The sequence below is a fragment of the Urocitellus parryii genome, chromosome 8 (assembly GCF_045843805.1).
Source record: "Urocitellus parryii isolate mUroPar1 chromosome 8, mUroPar1.hap1, whole genome shotgun sequence".
In the NCBI taxonomy this organism is placed as follows: Eukaryota; Metazoa; Chordata; class Mammalia; order Rodentia; family Sciuridae; genus Urocitellus; species Urocitellus parryii.
Window position 1 is genome coordinate 44597282 of NC_135538.1, and position 11578 is coordinate 44608859.

The window sequence follows — 11578 nt, forward strand, 5'->3', positions numbered from 1 at the left end:
TTTGCTACATATGAATTTCCAGTTTTTCCAGCAACATTTGTTGAAGAGGATATCTTTTCTCCAACACATATTTTTGGCACCTTTGTCTAGTATAAGATAACTGTACTTATGTGGGTTTGTCTCTGTGTCCTCTAATCTGTACCATTGATTTACATATCTGTTTTGATGCCAATACCATGCTGTTTTTGTTACTATGGCTCTGTAGTGTATTTTAAGGTCTGGTTTTGTGGTGCTTCCTGCTTCATTCTTCTTGCTAAGGGTTGCTTTGGCTATTCTGGGTTTTTCCAAATGATTTTCATGATTGTTTTTCCTAATTCCATGAAGATATACTTGGAATTTTATTATGCTTTTGGTAGTATGGGCATTTTGACAATATTAATTCTGCATATCCTAGAACATTGGAGATCTGTCTATCTTATAAGGTCTTCTTCAATTTCTTTCTTCGATGTTCTGTAGTTTTCATTGTAGAGGTCTTTCACTTCTTTTATTAGATTGATTCCCAAGTATTTGTGTGTGTGGTGGGGGAGGGATTATTGTGAATGTGGTAGTTTTCCAAATTTCCTTTTCAGTTGATTAGGAATGCATTTGATTCATGCGTGTTGATTTTATATTGTGTTATTTTGCTGAATTTATTTGTTCTAGAAGTTTTTTGGTGGAATTTTTTTTGATCTTCTAAATATAGAATCATGTCATTGACAAATAGTGAAAATTTGAGTTCTTCTTTTCCTATTTGTATCTCTTTAATTTCTTTCTTCTGATTGCTCTGGCTGGAGTTTCAAGAATGATGTTGAATGGAAGTCGTGAAAAAGGGCCTCCTTGTATTGTTCCAGTTTTTAGAGGGAATGCTTCCAATTTTTCTCCATTTAGAATGATTTTGGCCTTGGGTGTAGTATAGACAGATTTTACAACATTGAGGTATGTTCCTTTTATCCCTAGTTTTCTAGTGTTTTGAACATGAAGGGATATTTTATTTTGTCAAATGCTTTTTATGCATCTGTTGAGATGATCATATGACTCTGTCTTTAAGTCTATTGATATGATGAATTACATTTATTGATTTTCATATGTTGAATCAATCTTGCATCCCTGGAATGAACCCTACTTGATTTTGGTGCATTATATTTTAATATATTTTTGTATGTGATTTGCCAGAATTTTACTAAGAATTTTTACATCCATGCTCATCAGGGATATTGGTCTGAAGTTTTCTTCCCTTGATGTGTTTTTGTCTGGTTTTAGTCTCAGGGTGATACTAGCTTCATTGAATGAGTTTGGAAGGATTCTCTCCTTTTCTATTTCATGGAATAATTTGAGTAGTATTAGTGTTAATTCTTTGAAGGTCTTGTAGAACTCAGCAGAGAATCTGTCTGGTCCTGGGCTTTTCTTTTTTTTTTAGAGAGAGAGAATTTTTTAATATTTATTTTTTAGTTTTTGGCGGACACACATCTTTGTTTGTATATGGTGCTGAGGGCTGCACGCATGCCAGGCGAGCGCGCTACCACTTGAGCCACATCCCTAGCCCTGGTCCTGGGCTTTTCTTGATTGGTAGGTTTTTAATGGCATCTTTTATTTGATTGTTTGAAATTGATTTGTTTAAATTGTGTATGTCCTCCTGATTCAGTTTGGGTAGGTCATATGTCTCTAGAAATATTTTGATGTTTTAAGATTTTCTATTTTATTGGAGTATAAATCTTTAAAATGTTTTCTGATTATCTTCCATATCTCAGTAGTGTCTGTTGTGATATTTCTATTTTCATCACAAATTTTAACAATTTAAGTTTTGTTTCTCTTTTTGTTCATTAGCATGGCTAAGCGTTTATCAATTTATTTATTTTTCAAAGAACATTTTGTTTTGTCAATTTTTTGAATTAGTTTGTTTGCTTCAATTTCACTGATTTCAGCTCTGATTTTAATTATTTCTCATCTTCTACTGCATTTGGTGTTGATTTGCTCTTCTTTTTCTAGGGCTTTGAGATATAATGTTAGGTCATTTATTCATTGATTTTCTGTTCTTTTAATGAATGAGCTCAGTGCAATGAACTTTTCTCTTAGCACTGCCTCCACAAGTGTCTCAGAGATTTTGATATGTTGTATCAGTGTCCTCATTTACCTCTAAGTATTTTTTATTTTGTCCGTGATTTCTCCTTCTATCCATTTGCCATTTAGTAGCATATTATTTAGTCTCCAGGTGTTAGAGTAGCTTCATTTTTTAAAAATTTTATCATTGATTTCTAATTTCATTCCATTATGATCTGATAAAGTTCAGGACAGTATCTCCATTTTTTTTTTTTTTGTATTTTCTAAGAGTTGCTTTGTGGCATAACATATGGCCTATTTTAGAAAACAATCCATATGCTGCTGAGGAGAAAGTGTATTTGCCCATTGAGGGTGAAATATCCTATATATATCTGTTAAATCTAGATTATTATTTGTATTATTTAGTTATATAGTTTCTTTGTTTAGTTTTTGTTTGCAAGATCTATCCAGTAGTAAGAGAGGTATGTTAAATTCACCCAGTATTATTGTATTATGGTCTATTTGATTCTTGAAATTGAGAAGGGTTTTTTTGATGTATGTAGATGCTGTGTTGTTTGGGACATAGAACTTACAATTGTTATGTCGTGCTGATGTATAATTCCCATAAACCATATGAATTGCCCTCTTTCTCCATTCTGATTAACTTTGGCTTGAAGTCCACTTCATCTGATATGAGGATGGAAATCCTTACTTGTTTATGAGATTCATGTCAGGGATATGTTTTTTCTTATCCTTTTGCCATCAGTCTGTGGATATCTTTGCCTATGAAATGAGTCTCTTGGAGATGGCATATTGTTTTTTTTTTTTTTTTTTGCAAGAGCAAAAAGTTTTATTTTTCAAACAGAGAGAGAAAGAGAGAATAGGGACTCTTCTTCAGAGGAGAGGGTCCAAAGCTGGTGTCCTCGAGATGGCATATTGTTGAATCTTCTCTTTTAATCCGATCTGCCCGTCTATGTCTTTTGATTGATGAGTTTAGGCCATTAACATCAAGGTTATTATTGAGCTATGATTTGTATTCTCATTCATTTTATTTTATTTCTAGGTTTTGTTTGACCTAGTTTCTCCTTTGATTGACTATTTCTTTAGTATAGTTCCTGCCTTTGCTGGTCCTCCCCTCTTTTTTTTTTTCCATTTCATCTTTATGGAATATTTTGCTAAGGATGTTCTGTAGAGCAGAATTTCTAGCTGTAAATTCTTTTAACTTTTGTTTATCATGGAAGTTTTTTATTTCAGAGTCAATTCTGAAGTTTTATTTTGCTGGGTATAGTTTTCTTGGTTGGCATCCATTTTCTTTCAGAGCTTAATATGTTATTCCAGGACCTTCTAGTTTGAGGGTCTGGGTTGAGAAATAAACTGAGATCAAAATTGGTTTCCTCCTATATATAATCTGATATTTTTTTCTCACAGCCTTTAAAATTCTATCCTTATTCTGTATGTCAGGTATTTTCAATATAATGTGTGTTGGTGTGAATCTGTTGTAATTTTGTATATTTGGGGTCCTGTAAGGCTCTTGTATTTCATTTTCCATTTCATTCTTTAGGTTTAGAATTTTTTCTGATATTATTTCATTAAAAAGATTGTGCATTCCTTTGGTTTGTGTCTCCATACTTCATGTATTTCAATAAATCTTTGGTCTTTTCATGTGATCCCATAATTCTTGGAATTTCTGTTTATGATTTCTTACAATCTTCTCTGTGTGGTCAACTTTATTTTCAAGAGGGTATATTTTGTCTTCATTGCCTGTGTTGTCTTCCAAGTGGTCTAGTCTGTTGGTAATACACCATATGGGCCCTTCCAACCTTCCAGCCCACTGTAGCCAGCCCCATTAGTCCCTGCATATTTCAGGACTTACAGAGCTGGGGAGAGCCCAGCTCCCTCTATCCTTTCTAATCTGTGTTCACCCAGGCGAAATTCTCCCAGTTTCTAACTTTTCATTGGATTGCTAGGCTCAGAGAAGCTCAAACAGATTAGCTGCAAACTTACCAATCTGGGTTCCAGTTTCCATCGCTCCGCCATGCTGTGGGCCCAAGATGGCTTCTGATTACAGAAGATTGATAAACCCTGGTGGAGAGGTGTTTTTGTTTTTTAATCCAATTAATGAGTCAAGCAGTTTGTGATTTGGCTAGAGCAGACTACCCTCCAGTCTCAGGATTTTTCACTCTAAGCGGTAGGAAGATGTCATATTCCCTCTGTTTGAGTTCTGGGTAGGTGAGCTAGGAGAAATGTTGCCTCACACTATTCTGTCATCTTTGCTTCCCCCACCCCCCACCAAATTTCATCTTCATTCCCTTGGTATAGTAGAAAAAAAAAAGGTGGAATGGAGCAGAATTTTATCCTTGCATAGGAACACAAAAGTCCTGAACAGCTACCAGAACACTATAACACTACTACTCTGATTATCTCCTGTCCAGGCAAATATCAGCCATTTTATAGCTACATCCTTGATTGACAAGTAAGTTCTAAAAAGAATTTTATCAAGAATTTTTTGACTTATGCCTATCTTTGTATGTTCTGATGGCCCTGTAAAAAACTTTATCAAGTAGGGACCTTTTCCTTTGAGGTTCGTAAAGAAGAGAAGCTATAGTTCTGGTCTAGACTCCCAGAAAGATCCTCTCTCAAACCCAGGAGTGGTTCTTTCTCCACACAAGAACATATTTCTTCTCACCCAGTTTGGTTCTAGAGAAGTCTGTCTTGATTCCCAAATGAATCCTTCTTTCTAAACACAGACTGGGTTCCTGAGCTTTCAGGTACCAAGCAAAGCTATAATTAATACTGATATCCTAAATCTTGTGGGGCCATGCCAACTAATCACCTAAACTCCAAGGATACTAAATGTAAAAAACACTAAAATACTAAATCCTATGAGTGGGTATGAATTTTCCAGGTCAAAATGCCTTATGTTGGTACATAGGGTGCTACTCACTCAGCAATGACTCTATTTCAGGGTTCCTAATCAACACAGCAAAAGGAATTGGAATGTACCATATAGCAGTTTCAGCCCTGTTGGCTTGGTAGCCTCCAATTAATAGTCTCAGATAGTTGAATTTAGGCTCAGTTAGAATGTCAGGCCTTGTTCCCTTCCCATAGGAAGAGTTGTTCCTACAGGGCATACATATTTCCTACCCCTTCATACAGGAAACATGACTATTCAATAAATCAATGTTTATTGAATTTATTCTCACCCTGGTCACCACAGTAAATATGCATCAGCTCATCTCAGTCTTCCCAGATAGATTTGTTTTTATTCCAATCAGGAAAAACAAGTAAGGGGACAGAAAAAAAATATCTAGAAATATTTACTCCATGGAAATATAAAAGGGGAGGTTATTGTTCCCCCAACAGATTGTCCCTCAGCTCCAACAGAGATGAGGACAGTGCTCCTCTTCTTGGATGTTGTTGTGGGTAGATGTAAAATATATTAGAAAAATATTTTTAAAACTTCCAAAGCCTAAGAGGTTTAGCTGTTAAATTCTTTTGCAAATAGCCAATGGATTAACCTTTTCTAGCTTATTTCAAAGCAGGAGAGGATATTTATCTTGGATGGTTCCCTTGAACCCACAGTCTTAGAAATGAGATTTCTGGTTTACACAGACATGAGTTCAGATCTCAAGGTCAAATGGCATACTGATGAGCTAGAGTGAATTTATTGAATCAGCTTACTCTGCCTTACATTCAAGGACATTGTTCCATATGCTTTTCTCACAAAGAAAACTGTGGGGTACTCCACAAAACTGCTGAATCACCATATCGGTATGGATGAAGGCACAGCCTTCAGGGGGCAACTCTTCTATCAACAAAGATTTCTTGAACAATTTTTTTTACTATATGCCATATGATACTGAGATAAGTCCTGGGGATACATTGCTAGGTGTTTCATTGTCCTTAACTTTTGCTGTACTTTGTATGTGGAATGCCCACGTGTTGAAGGGTTGGTCCCCCAGGAGGTGGTGGAAGCCTTAAGAGATGAAGCCTTGCTTTGGGTCTTATGCGAAATCCTTGTACAATTGGGGGTGTGCCCTAGAAGGGGACTGTAGGGTATTTTAGTCAGTTTTTTCATTGTTGTGACCAAAACTCCTGATAAGAACAATTTTAAGGAGGAAAAGCTTACTATGAGGCTCAAGTTTTCAGAGGTCTCAGTTCACAGACTGCAGATTCTATTCCTTGGGGCCTAAAATGAGGCAACTTATAGTAGAGGAAAACAGCTGGGAACATGGCAGCAGGAAGAACAGAAAGGTGGGGGCGGGTAGGGAGAGAGAGACTCCCCTTACCACTAACAGAATATAAACACCCAAGGCATGTCCCCAGTGACCCACCTCCTCCAGCCATAATCTACCTACCTGTAGTTCTCACCCTGTTAATCCCATCAGAACATTGATGCACTGATGAAGTTGAGGCTCTCATAAGCCAATCATTTCACCTCTAAACTTTCTTGCATTGTTTCACACATGAGCTTTTGGGGGACACCCAATACTGAAACCATAACATGGGGGCTTGGCTCATCCTCCCCCCACCTGCCTCTCTCTCTCTCTCTCTCTCTCTCTCTTGCTTCCTAGTTAATGAGGTAAATGGGTTTGCTCCACAACACACTTTCTGTTATTGCTATCTGGCACCCTTGGCCCCAAAGTAGTAAGCCCACCTGATCTTGACCGGAACCTCCAGAACAGTGAGTTAAATAAAACTTAGATCTTTATAAATTAATTATCTCAGGTACCTATTTCTTGATAGTAATGTAAAGCTGACTAACACATTTTTTTTAAACTTTGGATCACCAGTAAACACACAGTAGGTTTTTAAAATTACTAAATGTGTAAGATTATGTTTAGAGAGAAAGGTTAAAAAAAAAGGGAGCAAACATAGAGGGAAGATCAGTAGAGTAGATGAAGGGAACTGAGGAGGAGGAATGAATCTGACTGAACTCTCATATGTGCATGCATGGATGTGGCACAGTGAGATCTGGCATCAAGTGTATCCAAAAGATATATATATATATATATATATATATATATATATATATATATATATATATATATACCATTTTTATAATACAATACTTATTCTCTGAAAAATACAATCTTTTACATGTGCACAAAATTCTTGTTAATAAATACAATAAGAGGTCTTTTAAGACCATCTCCTTAGTATACAGATCTGACCATGATATAGATCAGATTTCAATTCTCCCCCCATTCATCTCAGTCACGAATACATTCTACATGAATATGTCATACTTTATAGCATTTAACAGAGGGACTCATGATAAAAAATGCTTATTGGCCAGCTAAGAAAGAGAATATATTGGCTCCTGTAGCCCCTGAGAAACAGCTTTAGATGGTTGAGCTTAGGCTCAATTGGAATGAGATCTCTTATTTCTGGGAACTCTAAACTGCATCTGGCTTCAATTAAGCTTGCAAATAATGTCACTAGGGTTTTGCTTCCCTTCATCCAAAGAGGGAAAGATGGCCAGTGGCATCAACTGTCCAGTCAACTCCAAAATAGGTCCTTAAAATCTATTTACACTTTGAAATAGCATGATTCTTATTCTGTTAGGTAGCAGTGCAACAGTAAATATTGGAAACAACTAAAAGTTGATAGAAAAATGCCCTGATTTGTACCATTTGCCAAATTCTAATTTCAACTGGACAAACTCACATCACTACATACCGACCTGGGAAGAGATGCACAGTAAACCACACATCAATGTCAGTATTTCTGCCACAATGATACAGTGCATATATAGATTAAGAGGGTAGAGCATTGATAACAGTGAATATAGTAGAATAACTAGTAGACTGAACTTTGAATAATTAATATGCACTAATTTAAAAAAAATGAATAGGAGGTAAAAATGGTGGTGGTAGGGAATCTGCCTTCTCCTCTCACAAATCCCCAGCCTGACCTGAGCAGGGATGATGTTGCCATACCAACAACTCTGCCAAAGCCTTGATAGCCCAGCCCAAACCTGACACAGCAGCACTGCTGCTTCTTGTTTTCCAACATCAGATATTCAATAACTCCTAATAAAAGGGTCACAGAAGTTGTAGTTAGAAGAGATTTTTATACTCACCCAGTCCAATATCCTTTGAATTATAGAACCAGAAACTGAGTTGAAAAGGTAAAATACTTTGTCCATAGTCACAGAGGGTATTAAATCATTATCTGAAGAACATATATGATTAATATCTTTAAAGGAACAATTGTCTGTAAATCTAAAATGATACCCCTTGGAAAATGCATTAAATAAATCTTTAAGTAACTGGAGAAAAATAATTAGGGAGTGATGATGTTTGAGTATATATTCCATTTTCTTCACCTATAATGTACGGAATTGCAAGTGTATATCATATACTTCTAAAATAGTGGTTCTGATACCTTGGCTGTGGTTGCCTCACTTTTCTGATTTCCAATCCACACTCTTTCAGTTACTTCCTACTTTAGGTAGTTTATGTATTTGCCTAGTTGAATGCAGGTAATTTTGATTATCATCAGAGTTCTATACTTGATAGGACAAAGTGATTTTCCCTCCTTTCTATTTTTAAATACAAAGTTAAGAGCTATTTTCTCAACTTATAACAACTCTTTTGTTGTCTACCAGGAAGTTTATCTTTGCTGAAAGAGGAGAGTAATTTGTTTATCATTTACCAATATTCTTTTAAAGTTTTTAAAAATTTCACACAAAACATATTCCCACCAAGAGTAGATAAACACAAACCACGTACAATTAAATGAATCAAATAAAACTTTAAAGGAACAAAAAAAAAAGGAAAGTCACATCACCAGTTAAAACCAAGAATTCCGTATAGAGATGGCAATAAAAAAAGAATCAAAGCAACTTGCTGTGGAACCACTCTTCAAAATTCAAGGGAAGAACGTGTGCAAGTTCAAAGACTTGCTAACAAGCAGCTTCTCTTCCTTTTCCAGGGAAGAGGCCAGAAAGAGGTCAGAGAGATTTTATTTTGTGTTTGATCTACCTCCGAGATAACATGTGCTGCAAATTCCTGTAGCCCAAACGGATAGGCTGAAAACACTCAGAGAAAGAAGAGCTTGGATTGCCAAGTGGGTTATTTTTAGTTAATATGTGTTGGGATCTAGAGTGTACAGGAAACTAAAGTGAGGATGAGAGATTCTCTGGTGTAGAAGACAACTTTCATCTCTGACCTTTTGGTGACTCCCACACAACTTGTAAGTTGCACCAAATCACTTTCAGATAAACTAGAAAGTGTGGGGTTTCTCCCTGTTCATAGTCAGTGATTTCTTTAGAGAGAAAATGTATGAATCGTGATCTCACTTTGGGAGTCAAGCGCTAATATCTGGAACACTTGCTCTCTGGACAAAAGAATAATGTCACAGGCAACATAAATACAGACAATGGAGATACTTCTCTTTAATTAACTCACTAGGGTTACTTTGATTGTAGAGACCAGTGTTTAACCCAGTTTCCCCATGAGTGGTGTGGGTTTGGCTTTCCCTAACGTTCTGTTTATAGCTCCTCAGTGTGTTGTTTGGGAAACAATGATGGAATTATAAAGATAGCTCGGTGACTTCATCTAAAACAAGAGGGACACAAAGATGTGGCTCAAGAATTAGAAAATCCCTTTTAAATTCAGATGCCATCTTAGGAATGGGAACAACAGTAGCCCAGGAAACAGGCTGCTCCCTTCTGACGGGGAAATGATTAGCTCCGTGTGGTCAAATGAATTTTTCTGCTTCAAGAATGTGAATGCTCCTCATCTCTAAAATTCCCATGATATGTATTAAAGAAAACAAAAAACACAAAACAAAAAAACCAACCACCATAGTTTGTTAGGTCTTTAAGAAATCTGTGAAGTTAGCTTTGTTTGTTTCTTTTTTTTTTCCTGGTACTAGGGATTGAACCCAGGAGTGCTTAACCACTGAGCCACATACCCAGCCCCCACTTTTTTTTTAAATATATATTTTTTAGTTGTTGATAGACCTTTATTTATATGCAGTGCCAAGAACCGAGCCCAGTGCCTCACACATGCCAGGCAAGTGTGCTACTGCTGAGCCCCGGCCCCAGCCGGATCCCCAGCCCCTTTTTAATATTTTATTTAGAGACAGGGTCTCACTGAGTTTCTTAGAGCCTCATTAAGTTGCTGAGGCTGGCTTTGAACTCATGATCCTTCTGCCTCAGCCTCCTCAGGTGCTGGGATTACAGACGTGTGCCACCATGCCCAGCAGAAATTAGAGAACTGTGAAAAGGAAAAGATGACTGTTTCTGAGACTAGAACATCATCCTCATACATCCCCTTGCCTTCCATTCAGAAGAATGTTTCCGGATGGAAGTTACCTGTGTTTTCCTCAGCTCTGAGTGATGAGGTGTTGAACAAAATTCCACTGAAGTCTGCAGATATCAGTCTTGGAAACACTATGAGGGTGGAGAAACGATACTTCTTGCCAACTGTAGGTGGGAGTTTGACACTCCAATAAGCTCAGAATTGAACTTACTGGTCCTTGGGCATCAGAAAGAAGGACAAAACAAGGGAAGAAGTGGGACCATTGGGGAAAGTTATGGGACTGTCATTTGATAAAGGAGCTCCCTACTTTTTTTATCCAAGGGTAAGAAACAAAAAAGTTCAGGCACAGTGAAGGAAGCAGGCAGATGCCCAGCTGTAATATAGGGAGGTGACACACAAGGAATCCCCTGAATTCATCTCTAATTTCATTTTCCATTCTCTCATGTTCTAAAGACCAGTGGTTAAATGAACGTCTTCCTTTTTTTCTCCAGTTTTGCTCAGGATGGCTTAGGGAGTCCAGTCTGGCCAAGTCCTGGGAATTAGGCAGTGAACTTTTGTGTCAGGAGGTCATTTGTACCAGAAGAGGTTCTGACTCTGTCTTGGGAAGGATGTGACACTAGGACCACTAAAGAGAATTTAGAGAGGATGAACTTAGACACATTACTATGCCATAGCAAAGTGTAGTGTCATACCTTTATGGGGACTTGACTATAGCCAGACCTTTAGGAGGATAAAGCAGAAATGCATATGTACCATTAAGCAAGAATTCTTGTGAGTTAATGAGATGAGATCCCTAAGTACTAGCAGCATAAAGGGTGAGACTCTTGTGACCTTATGATTTCCTTTCTCCATACAGATCTTCAGGAAGTAGAGAGGGATCAGCAATTGCTGTCACACTCACTTGCATCATCTGACTCATTTATTCAACAAAAGTGTGTGAGCACCTACTATATGCCAAGCGCTATTTTAGGAACAAGGAATGGAGTGGTAAACAAAATAGGCAAAACTGACATAGGTTTTACATAGCATTGTCCTTGAAATGAACTTCAAAAGCAGGACAAAGCAATTAAAAATTTTTGATTGGGCTGGGGATGTGGCTCAAGCGGTGGCGCGCTCGCCTGGCATGCGTGCGGCCCGGGTTCAATCCTCAGCACCACATACAAAGATGTTGTGTCCGCGAAAACTAAAAAATAAATATTAAAAAATTCTCTCTCTCTCTCTCTCTCTCTCTCTCTCTCTCTCCTCTCTCACTCTCTCTTTAAAAAAAAATTTTGATAACTATTTGTGTG